The following is a 24,224-nucleotide window of genomic DNA, read 5'->3' on the forward strand; positions in this document are numbered from 1 at the left end:
CACTATAGATACTTTATAAGGCAGGACATTTGAAATTGAAAGAGGCACCTGAGAATTATTAATGGTCACATGTAAAGGCAAAGGCTCTAAAGCATTTTGAAAATTGATTAATTCTTCCAATGCTTATAATGTGTCTATCCCAGCCTGGAGGTTCGTGCTACAACTGGTAGGTGATTATCCCATTTTCAAAGCATTTTTTGCCTTAATTCAAAAGATAGTACTCCCCATAATGCCCAGTATTTCACCTTTAAATCTGAAGCGATTGGTGTCATTTTCGAACATTTTGAGGTCATTCTTGGATTGCAGGAAAATCCTCTAATGAAGCTCCAAGGCCAGATGGAGTACCTATGTACCTTTACAAGTTCATTGTTGATCTTGGGACCCTTGTTTACCAACGTTTTAATCTGTGCCTCTAAAGCCAAGCTGCCTCATTCCTGGGTCACCTCCACTATTGTTTCTGAATTTAAGAAAGGCATTGAGTTAGATCTCAGCTGTTATAGACCCACAACTTGATTAATTCAATGTTCAAAGCAAAGTTGAAGGCATAATCTTGTATAACATAATTTTGGAGTGGGACAAAATGGTTTAGGTGTTTTTTATTCCTTACTACACCCTAATCTGTCTGCCAGGGTCAAGTATGGACATAATGGTGAGAACACATGCCCCACAAAATTAGAAGAGGGTGCACCTCAGAGCATCATTCATCCTTGTCACATTTTTTTTAATTCTCTATTTTAATGATCTTAGGGCCTGATTTTGATTTGGGCGGAGGTGTTACTCCAACAACAGTAATGGATATCCCGTCAACAGAAATCTAAATATCATAGGAAACAATTGTATTTAGATTTTGGCTGGCGGGATATCCGTCAGCGTTGTCATGGAGTAATCCCTCTGACGAAATATAAATCAGACCCTTAATTATTTTTCCATAAGTGTGGGCAGGATGTGTCTATGGTAATATCTACGCCAATTCTGCCACTTTTATATTCTGATGATGCAATTCCATTATCTTACACGCCTAATGGCTTAAAAGGTTTGGTAGATGCATGTGTCTCCTTTATGGAGGACCTTAACATTGAGACTAACCTTGCTACATTTTATTTTATGCGATCTGGACATAACAAATCTAACACGTGCACCATCTCTGCCAATGGCAAAGTATTTGGGAAAGTCCAGCAATGTTCATATTGTCCAATAGTTTTTGCCTCTAGTAATACATGGTTATCATGCTTTACCATTAGGTGCCAAAAAATATTGTCAGTTGGTTGGTGTAATCTTCAAATCTGCCTGGAAATTAGGATGTAAAGCTCTAATCCACCACCTGAAATCTACAAAATGAAATGAGTCCTTAATGTATCATACTTTTCCGGGAATTGGATTTACACTGAAATAAGGAGTTTACACTTAGACATTTGTTGCCGTTTTCTTTCTCTCCAACTGAGCAGACTGCTATTTATTTGCCATGAGCAGGACTTAAGCTATGCTGAAGATGCTATCAGGCTCACCTCACTTTTACCATGGGTTTCAGTATGCAGAAATCCCAATGCTTTTCTCAACCAAAATAAATGTTATATTGATTTAAATGTGATGAAGGGATGCAAATCCTTTGGCTACATTATGCAAAAACAACAATTAAGGGCTTGTGCACATTATCATCTGTTGGACCTGGCCCTTTTTACAGGGTCATCCCCAAACCTTTTGCCTCCTTCCTCCTATTTGTTCTGACCAGTTTTTGTTGGTTTTGTGAGAAAAGGCCTCTTTTTGACATGGCTAGCCCCCACTTTTTGCCTGATGTTTGATGGAGCCTTGAAATTGTAGTTTCCGTGGCCTGTGCTAACCACGTTCCCTGGGCCAGAGCTCCTGCTCTAAAATTGTTGTGATGCACTGGCAAAACTGGGTACACCATGAGCTAACACTATAAGTCCTTAGTAAAAAGGTACCTAGTGCAGAATGTACTATAGGTAGACCCCTGAAGGCAGCAGCACTGATTGGGCCACCCTCTAGGGCCATGCATCCAGATGCACATAGCACTGCCATTGCAGGCTGAATGTCCTGGTGCAAACCTAAAACACAAAGTCGACATGGCACACTATCTGTGTGTCCTGTCCACCATAGAGTATATTTACTATGGGTAAGATCCCCCTCTGGCAGGCCTTACAGCCCTAAGACAGGGTGCACCACATTAAAAGTGAGGGCATAACTGCATGAGAAATATGCCCCCACTGTGTCCTTGCCAAACCTGGGACTTAGTGAGTGAACAGAGCAGCCATTTTAATACATATGCTGGACACTGGTCAACATGAGTTTCCAAGCTACATGATGGTCACTCTGAACCTTGGGTTGTTTGATATCAAACAACTCAGAATGATAAATCCAAACTGGTATTAGTAATGGATTTATCACCAAATGTAACCAGAGGTCACCTTAGAGGTGCCACCAGCAAAAGCTAACTACCCTGGCATGGTTGTTGACAGGATCTATCCAGCCTGCCACTGGCACATGTGCAATCTACAAACCTTAGGGGAGAGCCCTGTCTCTCTGATTTGTAAGACAACACCCTTCCTGGGTGGAGGTGCTAACACCCACTCCCTCAGGAATGTGAACTGCCCTGGCAGTAAGCTTCAAAAGGCTTACCTCCTTTGAAACTCGACCCCCAGGCCTGCTGCTAGCAGCATATGGTCAGCCCCTTTGCAAACTTCACTTTAGGTGGGAACAAAGGTGAGAAACCACACAAAGGGTCGGAGGAGAGGCCCCCACCTGGCATGCACCATCCCTAAGTTGTTGCCCGCGAGGTGGACACTCTATTTCATTTTCCTACATCTTAGATGGAAGGAAAATAGCTAATTGGTCTTAGGGAGGTGACCCTTACCGCAAGAAGTGGTCACTATAGTAGCCACCCAAAGATGAGTGTCCCATTAGACACTACCAGATTCCCCCTAAAACGCCGACTAAATTCTGTATTTAGTGGGCATCCCAGACCAAGAAAACAGATTTGAAGGACACAAAGAAGACCAGCACAAAGAAGATCCAATGCATGAGAACTGTGGACCTGCTGCGCAAAGAAAAGTGTTATATACAGTAATTAGAAATTGTTGTTAAAAACCTAGAAAAGATAGTGAACTATCGGTAGCACCTATTTCTCAAGGTATTTTTCTTTGATTTCCATTAGTGTCTCCTAATCAATAACAGAAAAACATCGCAAGCGGTTGCTACGTTTGTAAACACAGATAGGGAGACTGGTTTTAAACGCTATTAAAAGGAAGATATGGCGCATGTGCTTCTGCGTCAAATTGAGAAATAGACCTAATTAGATGATTACATTTCTCTTCTTGATACATCGAAATTCACAGAAATGATTAGACGTTTTCTGTTATTGATTAGAAGACACTAATGGAAATCAAAGAAAAAAACCTTGAGAAATAGGTGCTACCAACATAAGGAATCTGTTTAGTCCTGAAGATGACCTGCTAATGATTTTTTTTTTTATTAGGGTCGAAACCTTGACTATTAAATGTGGATTAAATGTATAAGGTGACTTCAAGATGCCTGGAATAAAAGTTTTTTTTTTGAAGTTCACTATCTTTTCTAGGTTTTTAACCACATTTTGTAAATACTGTATATAACACTATGGTAATTTAATTATCACTTTAATCACTTCACTGCGCCATTTTTTATGAGCACCTATGCTTAAAAATGTTTATGTTTTTTACAATTGAAGTAAGATTTGTTTTAGATGACAAAATAAAAATACAACTTATACTAATCTTATGACGGTATTTTGGGTTATAAATAGTTGTTGATGAAAGTAAAAAGTGCCATAGAAGTCTAGGCATACACTTCCTCCTGGTGACCACTTTTGTATTGATTGTTTTATTACCCAGGTCTAAGGGTTACTTGGGTGTGCCTCAATTAGTAGAATAATTGCACAAAGAAAAGGCACCAAACCCTGACTGCTGCACCCAGGACCTGACAATCACTGTTGAGGAGCTGCTGGATAACACAACATGATTGACCTCAAGAAACCCACAGGAACTTCAGGCTTTGCCAATCACCCAAGAACTCCCTCCAGAGTGGAGGTACCACTCTGCAATCCAGTGAGGGTCACTTCACTGACCGGCTGCTAACTCCCAAGCCAAAAGTAGCAGCCAGACCCGACGATACATCAACAACCATGAGAACAAAGCCTGCAAGTATGCCAAGTTTGGTGACACTGCACCTTCCAGTGACCAAACCATACTAATACCCTGTGTACTGGTCAGCTTATGTTGGACACTGGGAAAACGAGTCCACCCTGGACTGAAAAAGGACCAAGAGGAAGCCCCAACCAAGGGACTTCAGGATTACCCCGGACCTCCTACCAGAGTGCCCCTGTTGTCCTGTAAGCGAACCTTAAAGTGACTTACTTCCAGATCCAAAGGGCATCTTTGTGCAAAGCTCCTGGCTCGCCAATTCACTCTGCACTTGGCCGCCCTGTGTCCTCCAATGAAGAACCTGCGGTGCCCTATGGGTCCCTCACTCCTTGCGACCTTGACACTCCTAGGGGACCTCCAAACCTACCTGTGCAGTGCTTTTCCAAGTGGTCCCCTGCAGTGACTCTGCACCAGCTTCAGAGAATTTTCTCCGCTACACCTGCCGGAATTGGGAGCTGCCTGAACTTTTCCAGCTGGCACAGGATGCCCACTGGTGACCTCGACCAACCTGTAAACAAAGAAGTTGGTAACTCAACTGTGCGATTTTTTAATGTATTTTTAAAGGTGCCTTTCCATTGATTCCTATGGTGCATAATTATGTACAAAAAGACTATGGTGGTCATTATGACATTGGTGGTGACTGTTAAAGTGGCGGTAATACTGCCAACAGGCTGGTGGTCATTACCACCAAATGATGACCATGGCAGTGATACCTCCGATAGACAGCTAATGTACCACACCAACCGCCAGGGTGTAAACACCACTGACCATGGCGGTACCCATCAACAGGCAGGCGAAAGTCAAGGTACTGCCCACCATATTATGACATAGCAAACCACCAGGATTTCTGGGGCGGTACCAGCACCATCAAAAGCCTGGCAGAAACCTTCACAGGGAACAAAAGACTCACCATCAGGGACACAGAGGATTCTGTGGCTGCAATGGAACCGGAACTCCAAGTCTTCCTGATGCTCTACCACGCCATGGTCGTCCTGGAGCACCGATGAAGATGACGACAGTGAGTACAGCCACCTAGCACTCAAAGGAGGGAGGGAGGAAAAGGAGAGTGACACACCCAACACACAACATACACCATTCACACACACCATACACAAAACCAACTGCAGAGTAAAACGAATGTCACCGGACACACATTAAATTAATGCAAGGACAACAATTAGAATGTACGAACACTGTAATTTGCTGCCAACAGCCACCATAATGTAAAATTAAATGTAATTTCAGATGTCAATGTCCAGATTGGGCTAATGGCCAGTCCAAAGTACAAAAGGTCCACATGGCCACAAGGCACAGTCCAAGGCCCAACTTGACTCCTGACATTATCCGGACTCCACTTTTTAGGGGCATCATGTTGGAAATGGGCAGGCACCTCATGGGGTAGAGGGGGTAGGGAGGCACCTCAGTTGAAGTGGGTAACATGCCCACTGGTTCTGGAGGGTGCTCCTTGTGCAATTTTCTCTGGTGGGGAGTGAAAGGCCACAGTCTCTGAAGTGGGTAATGTGCCCACTGATTCTGGAGGGGCTCCTTGCCCAATTGTCTCTCGAGGGGAGTGAAAGGCCACAGTCTCTGAAGTGGGTAACATGCCCACTGGTTCTGGAGGGGGATCCTTTCCCAATTGTCTCTGGAGGGGAGTGAAAGGTTACAGTCCCTGAAGTGTGTAACATGCCCACTGGTTTTGGAGGGGGCTCCATGCCCAATTGTCCCTGGAGGGGAATGAAAGGCCACAGTCTCTGAAGTGGGTAACGTGCCCACTGGTTCTTGAGGGGGCTCCTTGCCCAACAGTCCCTTGATGGCAGCCTACATATCCTCTGCTGGTGGAAGGAGCTTCTTGGCTGCCTGTGCTGGAGGAGAGGGCTCCTTGCCCTCTGCTGGTGGAGGGAGCTCTGTAGCTGCCTCTCCTGGAGGAGAGGGCTCCTTGCCCTCTGCTGGTGGAGTTGGCACCCTTGCCTTTCTTTGATGGTGGAGGGGGAACCTTGGCTTTCTTTTGTGGTGGTGGGGGCACCTTGGCTTTCTTTAGTGGTGGAGGGGGATCCTTGGCTCTCTTTGCTGGTGGAGGGGGGTCCATGTGTCCCCTCTTCTGACAGGCCCCCTTGGCCTTTGACATATGACTTGTGTCCTTGCCTCCAGGACTAGGAGGTGCCTCCACTGTCCCCGTCCTCTGTCCCTTGGGTTTCACCACCCTAGCCCTCCCTTTCTGAGGCAGAGGTGTGTTCTTACTAGGAGTGGCTGCTGTTACACTCAGGGGCCCCTTTGTGCCAGCAGATGATTTTTTTCAGTGGTGGGAAGAGGTCAAGCTGGGCAAGGAAAAGCTTCTTAGGGAAGTTGGGGCGGGATATGAGAGGAGGGATGGGAGTGGAGGTAGAGGGAGTAGTTGTAGGAGGTGTACCTCTGCCGGACTTGGGTGCAGGTGCATGGGCAGTGTACGTGTGTGAGGTGGATGGCTGTTGGGTGTCTGAGTGGGAGCATTTATGTTTCTTAGGAGGGGGTCACACATGGTGGGAGACGACAAAGAGGACATGTGGAAGGATGTTGTGGAGGTGTCTGCAAGTGAGGTGTGTGTACTGCATGATGTGGTGATGGTGGTGGTGGCTGTTGATGCAGTGCATGCAGGTGTGAGTGCGGATGTGACTACGAGGGAGAAGGAGCGGGAGACAGTGGAGGCAGTGGATGTTGCTGTGTGTGCAACTGTCTGTTGTATGTGTGAGTGCTTGTGGTCTGAAGTGTGCTGCTTGTGCTTGTCAGTGCCACTCTTCTGAGATGTTTTGTGTGCATGCTTGTCTGTATGTGTGCATGGGATAGGTTAGGATTGAGGAGACTGGGACTGGGAAGTGGTAGTTGGAGGGGGGACTGTAGAAACAGGGTCACTGGCTGCCATCAGTGAGGAGGCCAGAGCCTGAAATGATCTCTGTAGGACCACCAACCATCTGTGGATGCGGTCCAGGTAGGCACTGCTTTGCTTAATCTGGGATGTCAGACCCTGGATGATATTCACAATGGTTGACTACCCTACAGAGATGAATCTCAGGAGGTTAGTAGCCTCCTCACTGAGGGCAGCAGGGCTCACTGGGGCAGGGCCTGAGGTGCCTGGGGCAAAGGAGATGGCCACCTTCCTCGGTGAGTGGACACGGCCATCTTGGTGGGTGGTTACTGGGAGGGCTGTGCTGGTACGGGGTGGAAGCTATACCTATAGCTGGGGTGGTTCCAGAGGAGTCTGCCACCACCAGGGAGCTTCCATTGGAGGAGGAATCAGAATCAGTGTTGTCACCTCCTGTCCCTGCCATGGTGCTCCCCTCGCCCTCTATCCTACTGGTCCCCTCAGCATCAGTGGACTCTGCCTCCTGGGTCACATGGGCTGCAGCTCCCTCACTCACTGGTCCCCCTGCTCCTTTGCCAAATGATGCTAATGCACACATGGACAGAATGACAGAAGCAAATAGGGGAGAGAGAGAAACAGAGCACTGGGTCAATTACAGCACCAAAACCACAGATGGCATACACATTACCATCAGACACAGGGATCAAGATTGAGCACTATGCACTGCACTGGTATTCCATTGGTTAGGTACCACAGCAAGATGAGAGCCAACCACCACCATCTGCACCCTTTCTGGGACCTACTAAGCCCTGTCTGACATGGAATGCCACCTAGCTAGTTAACTAGATTTTGCCATACACTCATTTACCCTGAGCTGGACCACGCAGCAATGTATGAGCTGGCATTAAGGGGCACCCACTGACTGAAACCCACCACCAGAATCCCATGCCAGTCAACAAAGATGGTGGTTACACACACTGTAATAACCCCCTTGTGGCTGCTGTGCTGTCCTCAAGCGCACATCCAGCTCTGGGTAGGCCACCGCCAGTATGCGGGCCATCAGGTGTTTCATTAGGAGGCCTTCCTCAGCTGGGCCTCTGCGTCTTCCGGGCCTAGCGTCTCACGTCCTCCTACCTTTTCCTGCAGTGGGTGCTCTGCCTGTTATAGACCACCAGGCTCTGCACGTCCTTGGTGACAGCATGCCACAATCCCTTCTTCTGATGGGCGCTAACCTGAAGAGGAAATACAGATAGGAGGACACATTAACCATGCAATACAGCCTGTAACACATATGGCCCACAAATACAATTTCCCCTCAAATGGCACACATATCACCCAGAGCCCTGCATGTACACTACCAGCAGACAAACCCCCCACCCAAGTTACAAACTGCCAGCACACACATCTCCATGCAACCTTGTTGCATGCATCATTCATAGAAAGTTTAAACACATATTGTAGGAGGCTGGCCTGGCTTATAGTGGGAACCTGATGGTACTTACACCTTGTGCCAGGTCCAGTTATCCCTTATTAGTAGATTAGTAGTGTTCTAGCTATAGCAGAGAAGCTTAGGCTAAACTAGGAAACATGCAAAGCTCCTACAATACCACTTATATCATATAGGTACTGTATCATCAGAAACACAATACTCAGGGTTACTAAAAATAAAGGTACTTTATTTTAGTGACAATGTGCCAAAAATATCTCAGAGAATAATCTCCCTTATGAGGTAATTAAAATATACAAAATACACACACAAACCAAAATCAGGTAAGTAAAACAGTCAGAAAGTAGTGCAAACACTGTAGAATACAATAGGATGCAATAGGCCTACGGACAACACAAACCATGTACTAAGAAAGTGGAATGTGAACCACGAATGGACCCCTAGACTAGTGTAGTGTGTAAAGGGTCGCTGGGAGTGTAAGAAAACACTAAGGGTTTCCAAGATACCCCACCCCAAGACCCTGAAAAGTAGAAGTAAAGTGCTACTACTTCCCCAGAAACACACTGAACTCGTGATGGAGGATTCTGCAAAGATCACAACAGACTGCAAAGCCCTGAAGATGGATTCCTGGACCTGAGGACCTTCAAAGGAAGGGGAACAAGTCCAAGATTCGTGAAAGTGTCCGGGGGGGCAGGAGCCCACTAAACCCCAGGTGAAGGTGCAAAATGTCTGCCTCTGGATAGAAGAAGCTGAAGATTCTGCAACAACGCCAGGTACTAGGAACTTCTCCTTTGTGCAGAAGATGCCCCACAAAGAGATGGAGGATGCAGAGTTGTTTCTTTGGAGAAAGACTGCTAACAATCCTTGCCAGCTGCAAAGGTTGCAGTTGAAGAAAAAGGGTGCTGCCCGGGCCCAAGAAGAAACCAGGACCTCGCCACTTGGGAGAGGAGACAGAGGGGGCCCTCAGGAAGACAGAAAGCCCATGCACAAGAAGGCAGCACCGGCAGAAGTCCTTGAACATGGGTTCAAGAAGACTGAGCACGGCGGTCATCTCAACACTACAAAAGAGGGTCCCACGAAGCCGGAGGTCAACTCAGGGAGTTGAGCAATGCAGGACAGGGCGCTAGGGACCTGGGCTAGGCTGTGCATGAACAATTCCTTACATAAGTGAAAAGAAGCCCTAGCAACTCCAGTTCACGTGGTGCACAGGATTACTGACTGGAGCGGGGAGGCAAGGACTTACCTCCTCCAAATTTAGACAGTTGGACCAATGGACAGTCTGGGTCCCTTGGGTCTACCACCTGTGTTCCAGGGGCCACATTCGTCAGGATGAGCGGGGTCTCAGAGTACCGGTGATGCTGACGTTTGGTGCCTGCTGAAGCAGGGGGAAGATTCCATCGACCCACAGGAGATTTCTTCCTGGCTTCCAGTGCAGGATGAAGGCAGGCAGCCCCAAAAGCATGCACCACCAGGAAACAGTCGAGAAAGCAGGCAGGATTAGGTGCTACAATGTCGCTGGTAGTCTTCTTGCTTCTTTGTTGCAGTTTTGCAGGCGTCCTGGAGCAGTCAGCGGTCGATCCTTGGCAGAAGTCGAAGAGGGAGATGCAGAAGAACTCTGGTGAATTCTTGCAAATCGTTATCCGAGGAAAAGCCCAAGGAGAGACCCTATAGAGCCCCCATAGGAGAATTGGCCACCTAGTCAGGTAAGCACCTATCAGGACGGGTCTCTGACGTCACCTGCTGGCACGGGCCACTCAGAGGCCTCCAGTGTGCCCTATCACCTCTGGATTCAAGATGGCAGAGGTCTGAGACACACTAGAGGAGCTCTGGGCACCACCCCTGGTGTGGTGATGGACAGGGGAGTGGTCACTCCCCTTTCCTTTTCCAGTTTCACACCATAGCAGGTACTGGCGGTTCCATGAACCGGTGTAGACCGGCTTATGCAAAGAGGGCACCATCTGTGCCCTTCAAAGTATTTCCAGAGGCTGGGGGAGGCTCCTCCTCCCCAGCCCTTAACACCTATTTCCAAAGGGAGAGGGTGTAAAACCCTCTCTCAGAGGAAATTCTTTTTTCTGCCTTCCTGGGACTAGGATGCCTGGGCCTCAGAAGGGCAGAACCCTGTCTGTGGGGTGGTAGCAGCCATAGCTGCAGAGAAAACCTCAGAGAGCTGGTTTGGCAGTACCCGGGGTCCATGCTGGAGCCCCGGGGATTCATGGGATTGGCACCCCAATACCATATTTGGCATGGGGGGACAATTCCATGATCTTAGACATGTTACATGGCCATATTCGGAGTTACCATTGTGAAGCTACATATAGGTATTAACCTATATGTAGTGTACGCATGTAATGGTGTCCCTGCACTCACAAAGTCCGGGGAAATTGCCCAGAACTATGTGGGGGCACCTTTGCTAGTGCCAGGGTGCCCTCACACGTAGTAACTTTGCACCTAACCTTCACTAAGTGAGGGTTAGACATGTAGATGACTTATAAATTACTTAAGTGCAGTGTAAAATGGCAGTGAAATAACATGTACGTTATTTCACTCAGGCTGCAGTGGCAGTCCTGTGTAAGAATTGTCTGAGCTCCCTATGAGTGGCAAAAGAAGTGCTGCAGCCCATAGGGATCTCCTGGAACCCCAATACCCTGGGTACCTAGGTACCATATACTAGGGAATTATAAGGGTGTTCCAGTATGCCAGTTAGAATTGGTGAAAATGGTCACTAGCCTATAGTGACAATTTGAAAGGCAGAGAGAGCATAAGCACTGGGGTTCTGGTTAGCAGAGCCTCAGTGACGCAGTTAGTCACTACAAAGGGACATACATTCAGGCCACAAACTATGAGCACTGGGGTCCTGGCTAGCAGGATCCCAGAGAGACAGGCAAAAACAAACTTACATACATGTAAAAATGGGGTAACATGCCAGGCAAGATGTTACTTTCTTACACGTATGAAATTTGAATGACCTCCGTTGAGCCGTACATATCAAATGTGACTTTATCCTAAACAATCCCATCAGGAATTGGTATAGTGGAAATGTTCATGAAAGACAAGTCTCTGCGGATGTTTCTGGCGTTTTAGGACCTCATCCACCAGTTCAACTGTTGATCGTTCATAAAGGTAATGACAATGTATTAATAGAAAGAAAGTAATAACAAAGCCAATACAAAGGAGGAAAGCTAAATACAGTCAAGGAAAGTCACAGATATTTGCATGGGAAAATATGGTAATTTGTTTTAAAAAAAGTATCAGCTTACATGTTTTTGACAGTTCAGGTGTAAAAGAGGCAAATGAGTCAGAAAGGATGTCATTGATGTCGACAAAGTATCCAGAAGCAGTTTGTGCAAAAACTGGAGCCATATTTGATGGAGGAGAACTGATAGGAGTCTCCTGCAGTGGTTCACTGAAATGACGCCATCCGTTTGTTTGGAAGTTGAGTCAAATCGAACAGCACTTTTTGTATTGCTTGTTGTAATAGATGTTAGTGGAACTAATGCAATACCATTTTCCAACCTCCCCAAGCTCGGAGAGGTGTCAGAGTTGCTGCTCAAAACTTGTAGAGGGACATCTTGACCAGTATTGAGAGGGATTTGGATACTGCTGGTTGTTCCTCATGTTCTGCTGTGCAGGATCGGCCACATGGTGTAACTTGACATTGTCAAAGGAAAGAAAGAAGTTTTCTTGAGAACCAGGCAGCGGTGGTAGAATGACAGTTCTGGTACCATGTATTCCCAGGACTGGAACCGGTGCACAATAGGAAGGACCAAACTCCTTTTTCAAAGCAACCTTTTCACGTACTAGATCCCCGACCTTTGGAATCCAGCCGGTAGATGTTATTGGTACATCCTTAATTCCCAAAGAGGCAGCACTGGTAGAAGCGTTGTCGTCACAGGAACTGTTGTAATTCCTGCTCAATAGTGATGCATTAATTTATGTCAAAAGGTGTTTCTGCCGCCTCCACATCCAGGACCATCAAGATCTGGCACACACATTTTTGTTCCAAACAGGCACTAGTATGAAGTACGACCCGTCAGGGACCTTCTAGGCAGATTATTAAGTGGTCTCTGGACTCCATACAGGTAATTAAGCCAACTACGACCCTTAACTAATACTCTGGCTGTTAAGGATTGCTTTAAATCTCTGTTGCGTCACTCCACAACACTATTTCCCTCTGGATGAAATGGAGATTCGTAATGAAGTTGGACCCTTAACGAAGCCATGGCATCCTTGAATGCCCTTGAGGTGAAAGCAGGGCCCAGGTCCATGTGGAAAGCCGCAACTGCATATGTGCAGGTAAAGACTTGCATATCTTTGATAACAGTTGTAGCGTCAGCCGTGTACTGTGGCCACACCCAAAGAAATCTGGAGCAAGAGTCAATAGTGACTAAGATGTATTTGTATGCACTATCAGGTGTCAGGGGACCACAGTGGTCCAAGTATACACATTGTAATGATTTGTTTGAAATTAGGAGGGGTGTTTGCAGTGGGCGTTTGACAGTGGACCCCTTAATTTGTTGGCAGATATCACAACAAAGGACATACTGCTTGGTCTGTTTGCATAGACCTGGCCACCAAAAACAGGCTTGCAACAATGATATTGTAGCCGCCACACCAGTATGGGCAGAGGCAACCCCCTCATGTGCTGCTTTAATCAATTCTGGTCTTAGGTCTTTATTGGGAATTACTCGAACTCCCACGCCTGGTATTTTCACTTCTGCATCAAGGAAGCCTCCCATCCGGTAGGAATATTTAGCAGGAAATGCTTTTGGCAAGGGCGTGCCTTCAGCCGTGGCTTTCATGGCAGCCCATATGTCATTGTCTTGTTTCGTTCTAGAACGAGTTACTGCAGCAACAGAAGCCATACCTACTGCTGATTTGGCTGCTTCATCAGCCAGTGTATTCCCACCAACGTGTATTCCAACACGCTGGTGTCCAAGTGTATGTACAACATGGACATTTGGTAGCATTTCCTTCAGATCCACTACTTTCCCCCTCAGAAGTTTGTGTTTGATGGTGTTACCTTTAGAATCTCTGGACCCATTCTGGCGCCAGTAATGCAGATTTTCATTGATGGACTGGACACAATAGAACGAATCACAGACAATTAGTGTTAGGTGTGCCAGATCCGTATGTTCCTGTGCCATCGCCAGAGCCTTTAACTCTGCTAGTTGTGCAGTGCAATCCCCTAGGGTTTGCGTGAAAGTATGTTGTGGATAGAAATTATTACACTCCAAGCAGCAGAGTATTCATGCTTTGTGCCTATTTTTGAAATTTAATGTATAACCGAATTTGGCAAATCCCACAACAATGCGGGCTACCCGTCTTAGATGTTGCAGTACTTTGTCATCCATAAGGTAGATATCATCTACATGAGACAATGCTTCAGGGTCAATGTCGTGCAATATTGAAGTTACACGAGCCGCGAACAGCCCTGGACTGTTCTTGTACCCCTGTGGTAAACAACAGAATTTGTTCAGGGAGCCTAGTGCGCTGAAACTTGTTAAGTCTCTACTCTCAGGCGCTATTTTCTTGCAGAAGAAACCATTTGAAATATCCAATGTTGTTTTGTATTTTTTGAGCACTATGTTGTTCATAAGTGCCGTGCTATCAGAGTTTTGTATAGCATATGTGCGTGTATGACTGTTTAAGTGTCTGTAATCTAAGACTATTGTGTATGAATGGTCCAGTTTAGCTACAGGGAATAGAGGATTATTCATTGGTGAGACACAGGGTTCAATTACACCCTGGTACTCTAGTTGTTTGAGGAGTTCCCTCACAGGTGCTTTAGCATCATGTTTTATTGGGTACTGGGGTTGAGGTTGGGGTTCATTTTTAATTGGAATTACATGATGGGGGATCTTTATCCCAACCTGTGTGGTTACGATATAACACAAGTGCCTGCGTCAATGCCCAATCAATGGCGCAGGATTCTGCAAGTTCATAGGGAAACTTTTGATAACCTCTTCCCCGTATGGGCAAGTACAGACAAATTCAGGTGGCCAATCCCTTCCGCCGAGTAGAATATCATATATGTTTACAACGCGGTCCCAAAAGATTGCGTTGATTGTGCATTCAGTGTCTCCTAACTGTAACGTTGCTTTGTACACCATTTCAAGCGTGGAGACACGCATGTCCGCAGCTTCAACTTGTAAGAAGTCATCAGTTGCTTTCACCTCCAGATGCTCTCGAAGATTCCAGCAAACTATTGTGACCTCTCCTGCACTGCCCAGCAGAGCTAGTGCCCGCGTCTTGTTCTTCAACAGAGTCCTCTTTCTGAGTGGCATGACGAATCGCAGCTGGTGCCACTTTTTTTTAATTGGATTTTGTGTTGGGGAGGTTTCTCTTCTATTTTAACAGAAACCTCTGTAGAGCATTGAGATTCCTGTCTCAGTTTCACGTACTCAGTTCTTCACTCTGACCACCCACCTCTCTCACTGCGTTTTTCCGATGAGTCCTGAAAGGAACGAGATATCTGGTATACTGATATCTGTCAGGCGTTTTAATATTATCTCTATATCTAATCGGTGAGATCTCTGAATGTGGAGGTTCTCCCCTTTCTTTTTTATCCCAGCATTTTTTAGAACCCTCAGGTGCTTGCTTGGTAGAGTATTTATTGGATTTACCCTGAAACTGTGGTTTTTGTGGGTCTGGCCCCCCAGACTATCTTGACCAATTCTGGAATAGGTCTCCACGATAATCTTTGGAAGCACACGTTCTTGATCCTGTGGAGGAACGTCCCAGAGCCGCATGCGCACTGCTAGTGCAACTGCTTCCTCTTTAAGGTTACTTAATATGATTGAAGATACTGTGGCAACATTGCCCATGAGTTGCATCCCCAAGTCCAGGGCCGGGCAGCTCCGTATTCATTTTGAATTTGTTTTAACACTTCCGGTAGATTGGCAAGTGTTGGTGTGGCAAATACTGTGCCCCAAGTATTGCAGTTACCTACTGTGAGAACTATCCCAAATGGCAAGCACATAGTTAATATTCTATGCTTATCCTGATGTCCTGTTTGGGGAAATACTGCTTCCAGTGCATTTATTTTTTTAGCTAACCAAAATGGAATCTCCTCTCGTTTGGCAGTTACTTTACCCATGATCGAATGTACAGTTGCAGGATTAATGCCTGACGTTACTGCATGTGGTTGCACCGGGGCAGCACGTGCTGGGTTTGTATTTAATGTTTGCATTACAAACTGTACTAACCATATTTCCGTAAGTTCATCATATAAGCAGGGGACTTCAGCTATCGTCAAAGTTGCTGCATCAGTGAGCGGTGTATATGTGGCCAATAAACGCCAGGTAAGGCCATCATTATTTAGAAGACCTAAACTAATGTGTAGGATTGTATGTAGTAGGGCGCCTTCAAGCCAATTATTATGTTCTTGATAAGATAGAGTTATTTCTAGATATGCATATGCTCTGTATTTTGCTGGTATGTTTGCAGGTGTATAGTGATGAAATGTATTTGTGTTTCCATCAGCTGCTGGAAATGTGACCCAAGAATAGAACATTTCTGTTCTATAGGCTGGATGAGCCTCAACAACAAATGCAAAATGACCCCCCTGGGCCATTAGGCCATGTGCCAATAAATGTGCAATAAGGAGTGGTCACATATTGACTTCAATTGCTACCTGTTGGGGGTTTGCCATGATGAATGGAACATTTTGTTCAGAGATACGCACACCAAATGGGGATTATTCTTTTAAGGTTCAAGCTTGAACAACCTACAGCGTCAATTAGGTACTCCCTCCTTAGCTGAGGAGGAAAATCCTTAATACCTCAGATGTCTCAGTAAATAGTACTGATGTGTCTTTGCATGTAAAGACAGAGATACTCAGGAGGATCCGAAAATTAGTGCCTGACCAAACTTTGGCAACGCCATGTCGCATAGGTTCTCTGTGGTATTGTGTTAAGAATAAGTAAGGAAAAAATAACTTTCATGTATTTAAAATGTATCATATTACTTGTGTAATTGTAGTTCATTGTTTTACTCTTTGTTTATTTGTAACATGTTACTTGGTTTCTTCCGGCCGCCCCTGCTCCATCAATGGGACTGTTTGGAATGTTGGTCAGCACAGTTGGAGAAGGAGCAGAGGAGGAGTGGCTGGAGTTTCCTTTTCTGAGTTGAGAATTATTCTTCAATAAATACGGATTACTGTTTCCTGGTTTCCTGCATCCAAATTACTTCAATTTTGGCGACGAGGGTTAAGACTTTCAGTCTGGAGGACCACGCGTCAGATTTTATTCCACAGCAGCTGCCATTGTAAGTAGAGAGCTATTACAGACCGGTTTTGGCTGCCTGCCAACGTTCCACGCGTCAGATTTTATTTCACCGGTACATGGAAACTCCAGCACTGAACATTATTGATTTTATTCGGGCTCCGTGTGTGTCAATTACTTGCGCAAGGAAGGACTGCTTTGGCTGTCTGCCAACGTTTCCTCTCAGATCGACACTGAGGTTGCTAGGCAACACTTCGTGTCTCTACTGGCTTCTTGCCAAAGCTTCTCGGCACAGAAAAGGATTGCCCTGTGTGTCAATTACTTGCACAAAGAAGTGTGAGATAATTTGTTTACCAAGAGAGCTATTACAGGACTGCTTTGGCTGCCTGCCAACGTTTCCTCTCAGATCGACACTAAGGTTGCTAGGCAACACTTCGTGTCTCTACTGGCTGCTTGCCAAAGTTTCTCCGGCACATTTTATTTGGCTGCTTGCCAAGGCTTAGCTAAGAGCATTTTTTTAAGGATTGATTTTTATATACAATCTGCAGTTTCTTTTGCTTAATTGTTTATTTAAGCATTTTAAACATTTTGAAGAAAGGTTTTTTATTTTACCTGGCTCTGCTACAAAATATATATATTCCTTTTTGTTCTATATTTTTTTTTTGGGGAGAATTATTGGTAAAGAGGCATACATGTTTTGAAGGGATTGGAGTTTTTTTTTAAATAAATTATATTATTGTTTGAAGAAAAAAGCATGCAGAACATTGCACCACCTCCATTTTTTTTGCCTTTGCCTGGTGAACCATCTATACCGTGGTGTAAGTGGAAGAAGGTCTTTCTAACATACATTCGTGTTTGTGGAAGCAATTTGTCTGCAGACCGGAAGACTTCTGTTCTTCAACACTGTCTTGGGGCAGAAGGACAGGAGATTTTGGAGAATTTACCTGTTATCAATTCGTCAGATGGTGGAGAAGGGGATACAAACTTGAATGAGTTTGAGTTAACATTACTCAGATTAGATAGGCACTTTTTACCAAAAGTGTCAATTATATTACAGAGATTTTACTTTGGAAAATGTAAACAGGGTGAAACTGAGACAGTAGAAGATTTCGTAACAAATCTTCGCAAATTGGCGGCCCAGTGTAAGTTTGGCGACACTGTAGAGGAACGTATTAGAGACCAATTTATGTTGGAGTGCAGAAGCGACAAGATAAGAGAGGCCTTGTGGTCCAAAGGTGATCCAAATTTGGAAGAGGTTTTAATGGTCGCAAAACAAATTGAACATTCAGAACTCTGCGTGGAAGATTTAAGAAAATCCAAGAATACGTTAAAGTCTGTTCAGATTGTTGAGACAAGGTTGCCAACTAAAAAACACCCTGGTCCGTCGAAAACTAAACTGTTATGTTATAGATGTAATTCATCATCACACTTAGCCAATAGCAAAAAATGCCCAGCCTTTAAGGTGTTATGTAAAAAATGTGGTAAAAAAGGGCACTTTGCTAGGTGTTGTAAGTCTGGAGATAAAGGGGTGGTGAAGTTGAATGAAGTTGGTGATGGGGGCAGTGATGATAATGATGAAGAAAGATCATTCATTTTACAAGTTGTAAATGATGTAAACTGTATTGCTAAGGTACGATGTGAATATCCTATTGATGTGGTTGATGTTAATGGGGTCAAGGTTTCCATGATGATGGATTCAGGTGCAAGATTGACTCTGATTTCACAGTCAGACTTTTTAAAACATTTTGAGTAAAAGAGGGATTTTGCATAGAAAGAGTGCCTTGTACCATCCTGAGACAAATGGGATGGTGGAACGTTTCAACAGGACATTAAAGGAGACCATTCAATTGGCAAATCAATTAGGGTGTGATTGGGAATTCATGATTAAGAAGAAGGTGGAGGAATATAGGTTCACTCCACACACTAGCACTGGCCAATCCCCTTTTGTCATGTTCAAGAAACGTATACCACATACTATGGTGTATCCTCTGTGGGTTAAAGTTTATACTAAGGAACAACTCAATTATGAAGGTAGGAGAGATTCAGCAAGGAGCAAACATTTGTCGTGTCAGGAGAAAAGAAAACAAGTGTATGATTTGAGGAAATCTGTAAAAGAGTTACATTTTGAGGTGGGTGATTTTGTAAAGGTCAAGTTACCTGGGAAAATTACAGGAGGGCAATCTCACTTTAGTAGAGTTTTTAAGGTTGTTGAAGTTTACAGTGGTGCTGTTAAATTAGATGATGGTCGTGTGTGGAATCTCAATAGAATTGTCAAAGTCAAGTAATGTAGATGGATATATTTTTACTTTTCTGGAAGAGGAAGGTGGTGTGGTATTGTGTTAAGAATAAGTAAGGAAAAAATAACTTTCATGTATTTAAAATGTATCATATTACTTATGTAATTGTAGTTCATTGTTTTACTCTTTGTTTATTTGTAACATGTTACTTGGTTTCTTCCGGCCGCCCCTGCTCCATCAATGGGACTGTTTGGAATGTTGGTCAGGACAGTTGGAGAAGGAGCAGAGCAGGAGTGGCTGGAGTTTCCTTTTCTGAGTTGAGAATTATTCTTCAATAAATACGGATTACTGTTTCCTGGTTTCCTGCATCCAAATTACTTCATTCTCATTATCCTAATGGGACTACTGGATTTGTGCGGCAGAATCACTTGTATTGCAGGGGACTGAGTCTGATCCCTCACCATGAGACACCGGTAGGTCTAATCTGGGTTTGTTCCGGCTAACTAGCAGTGCCTCCTCTCCACCCAAGTGCAGAGATTATTGGGCAACTGTGCGCATGACATAAATGACTCCTCAGGGGAGTCGTGGTCACTCAGATGTCATTCGTTTCTTTCAGTTACATTAGTCTCACGTATGCAAGGAAAATCAGAGGCAGAGTATAGTTCAATAAGGTTTTATTGAAGCGACTGCATCTTAGATAATAAAGCATGTATTGCAATAACTAGGACAATGAAGTACAACAAATTAACAAGATTAAAGTTGTGAAAAGGAGAGTAAAACACAAAAATAACGCTACTATGTTGTCACTACAGTTTTTAAGGATAGTTCCTACCTAGGCTATGTTAGAGCACATCATGTTAAGCTCTAATTCTGGGAAGACATCATCCCTCATACCTGAGCATACCTGAGCAAGAGGCCTGTAGTCTACATAAGCAGCTGCAGTGAAACGCAAAGCAATCAGCATACAGTTGCGGTTATCTGGCTGGAATCTCCCTCTAATGTACATGGGTCAAAGTAGTGTTTTTATAATAAAACAGGTCATGTTCCAAAAAAGGATCCCCACGTAAGAGTGTATGTGTTTCTATGAACATTGGAGACAAAGCGTAACACTTTTGCCGCAACCTATCTTAGAGCAGCCTTGAGAAAAGCACAGAGTGAAAAACGATGTCTTGTTTAAGAATGCAGTGCTGACCTGGGCGAAGAACAGCTACATAGAGAAAATAAAACAAGACCGCAAATGTTACTATTGTTAAAATAATATAACGAAGCTAGAATAAAACATATCTAGGTAAAAATGCACAGCGGCAGGCCTAGTTTGCTACAATAATGTGTCTCAAACTATAGCTAAAATGGCTACACACCAGTTCCATTGTTAAGTTTGTCACTCTATTCTCACTCTTGTGTCCCTTAGGTACATACCACTGTGGAGGAATAGGAGGAGGAATCAAGACCCCGTGTACAGACCCCTTGTGGACTTGGCTACACTGGAGAACAGGCACATAATACTCACCTATAGACTGGACAGGGCCACAATCACAGAGCTGTGTGCTCAATTGGAGCCTGATCTGATATCATCTATCCGTCATCCCATTGGGATCCCCACTCTTGTGCAAGTTCTATCTATGCTCCATTTCCTGTCAACTGGCTCTTTCCAAGTGCCAGTGGGTTTGGCAGCAGGAATGTCACAATCAATATTCTCAATAGTACTGGTAAGGGTTTTGTCTGCCTTGCTCAAACACATGTGCAGCTACATTGCTTTCCTCCAAGTGGAAGATTTGGCCACTGTGAAGGCTGGATTCTATGCAATGGGACATATTCCAAATATTATTGGGGCCATTGATGGAACACATATTGCATTTGTACCCAACCCCGGCAAAATGAACAGGTGTTCACAAATTGGAAGAGTTTCCACTCACTCAATGTGCAAATGGTGTGCTTGGCTGACCAGTACTTCTCCCACGTCACTGCCAAGTATCCAGGGTTGGTGCATGACACCTTTGTTTTGAGAAGTAGCAGCATCCCAAATGTGATGGCATGACTACAAAGGCACAGGGTGTGGCTAATAAGTGAGCCTGAGTCCCCACCCAATGCATGTCAGTGTATGCCTTCACCAGTCATCCCTTATACCATTGTGCAAGGCTAATGTTTGTACCGCAATTCTTGCAGGTGATTCTGGCTTCCGAAGCCTGTTGTAGGTATTGACCCCTGTGAGGAATGTCAGGACAGGGGCTGAGAATAGGTATAATGATGCTCATGGGAGAACCAGGAGGATAAATGAGCTAACCTTCGGCCTCCTGAAGGCCAGGTTCAGATGCCTCTATCTGACAAGTGGGTCCCTCTGCTACTCCCCTGAGAAGGTCTGCCAGATAGTTGTTGTATGCTGCATGTTGCACAACTTGGCCATCATACGACATGTGCCCTATCTGCAGGAGGAGGGTGAAAATGATCCAGTGGCAGCATTGGACCCTCAGGACATTGAGGATGAGGAGGCAGAGGATGAGGATGTGGAGAACAGGACATCAGTCATCCAGCAGTACTTCCAATGAAACACAGGTATGACCATTCTTCTAATTATTTATCTTTTCAGGGTGGCTGTAGCATGTTGGCAGTCACTTTCTTTTCATCTCAACTGACTGTCACCTATGCCTTCATATTTTGCAGATGTTGGTGTGGTTACAACTGTGTACTGATGGGATGACTACAGACAGCTACAGACCATTATTTGTATGCAATCACAAAGTTCAGGACAATTGCACAAGATGAAACTGTCAATATTATTGCACTTTTATCGTCACATAAAGCACTATCACTCAAGTTGTGTTTAAGGGTGTTTATTTTGGTGAGAAATATAGGAGGAATAGTGCAATGGAATGGAGTGATGGTAGGGGTTAGTCTAGGCTATTGGTCCAGTCTGTTTGTAGCGCAGGCTCAGTGTCTAAGGGGCCATAGGAAGGGGAGCAATGGCAGTTCAAAGTGGTCAAGGGGACAGAGTGGAACACAAGGGGGACATTGAGGAGGGTCTCATTTCCTGGGGGTGGTCTTGGTCTTGGCAAGTGTCTCTGGCGTCTGTCTGGGTTGCAGGGAATGTTTGTAGGATGGTTCACCTTCTGCAGGGGGAGGGGTGCTGGTGGCCAGTGGTTCCTTTGGCAGGGCCACCTGTCCTCTAGCTGCAGCAGATCTGGAGGACTGCTCAGTTGACTGGCTAGTGGAAGGGACCCACTGGTGTGCTGTATAATGTTGGCCATTTCACCCAGCACCCCTGCTATGCAGACTATGGTAGTGTTGAGGGCCTGCAAAACTTTTCTGATTGCCTGGTGGTGTTCCTCCTGCAGCCGCTGGTTCTCCTGCATGATGTTTAACATCTGGCCCAACTTGTCCTGGGTTGGTAAGACCCCATGACATTGGTGAGTGCCTCCTGGGCAGTCGGTTCCCTGGGCCTGAGCGGTGTGCCCACTGCCACTGACCCCAGGACCCTCATTGTCTTGGCTGTGAGGTGTTGACTGGGGTCCCTGTACAGGTGAGCACACTGCTGATTGGCGTGTCCTGAGGATAGAGGGGTGGAAACATTGGGTGGCTGCTGTGGTGTTAGATGCTGAGGGGGGGCTCTGAGGTGGAGTGGGTGTGGGCTGGAGTAGCTGACTGACCGGTGGTCCCTGTTGGGCCAAGGAGTACATCCAGATCCAGAAGTCCAGAGTTACTGTCATCACTGGCGGCATCTTCTAATCGGAGACTGGGTAGTCATGGCACCTTCTCGCCACTGAGATTGGCTGGGGCACCTGTGGGGATGTAAGTGGTGTATTGTGCTACATGTCTGTGACATTTTCTACATCCCTAGTTTCCCCTATATCATTGCAGTAGCCCTGCCACCTTTGTCTGTATATTGTGATGTCTTGTGGGATTGTTAGTTCTCCATGCTGTGCATGAATTGGTGACGGGTGTACATGCAGGGTTGGGAGGGATGTTAATGCAGTGGGTACGGCATGAAGGGCTTGGCATTCAGGTTAGTCAATTGTGGTGGTGCACTGTGGGGGGGAATTAAGTGGAGTGATGGGTGTCAGGGTGAAGGGTGGTGGTGGCATGCAGGTATGTGGGGGCGGTAGGTAGTAAATATTGACTCACCAGTATCCAGTCCTCCGTCAACCCCAGTGAGTCCCCCAGGATGCAGTTTTGCCAAGACTTGCTCCTCCCACTCTGTCAGTTGTGGTGGAGGAGGTGGGGGTCCAAATTGTGGACAGGGTTAACGCCGTGGGACAGCACCCAAGAACAAGGCATGACATCAGGAAGAGGTGGAATGACCTACGGGGGAAGGTGCATTCCACAGCAGTTACACTCCAACTAGATGTACAGAGGACTGGCGATGGACCCGAACTCCTCCCCCAGACCTAACAACATGGGAGGAGCAAGTCTTGGCAATCATGCATCCTGAGGGCCTGTCAGGAGTAGGAGGAGGACTGGACTCTGGTAAGTCAACTATTTACTTCTTTCACCCCCCCTACCTGCAGCCCATCACATACCCCCACCATTACCCTCACTCCCATCACTCCACCACCTCCCACACACCCCACCATCACAACCCGCTCATCCCAATACCAAGCCCTGCATGTAACACCAATGCACGGACCCCCATCACAAACATGCATGGACACCCATCACTAAAGCATGCACACTAGAGAGAATCACCAGCCCACAAAAACACCATTCACACAAGGCAAAGCAGACAGGGCAATAACAACCATAGAGGGCAACACACCCATGCACAAGATGACACACACATAAACAATAACACTGCATTTACATCCCCACATGTCCCCCACTCAATGTTACCGAAGAGGAGGTGCCAGAAACTTCCAGTCCACCCCCAGAAGAGGCCCACACTGATGACAGCAGCTCTGGACGCCTGGATCTGGATGACCAACCTGGCCAATCAGGGATCTCCGGACAGTCAGTAATCCAGGCACAGTACCCTAACACCACAGAGCCTCCCCCCTCAGGGAGAAACACTAGCACAGTACCCACCCAGCGGGCCCATACCTCTGTCCCCATGACACGTCAACCAGCAGTGTGTCTACCACTACAGGGACCCCAGGCCACCCCACAAACACAGAACGATCAGGGACTGGGGCCAGTGACAGTGGGCACACGGTTCAGGCGAAAGAGGCACAGGACAACAGGGAATCTGGGAGGACTGCTGTGCGACAGGGGGAAGACAGGCCCAGGGAACTGACTCTCCAGGAGGCACTCACCAACATCCTGGGAGCATACCACCATTCCCAGGAGATGATGGGCCAGATA

This window comes from Pleurodeles waltl, chromosome 5, assembly GCF_031143425.1.
Source record: "Pleurodeles waltl isolate 20211129_DDA chromosome 5, aPleWal1.hap1.20221129, whole genome shotgun sequence".
Lineage (NCBI taxonomy): Eukaryota > Metazoa > Chordata > Amphibia > Caudata > Salamandridae > Pleurodeles > Pleurodeles waltl.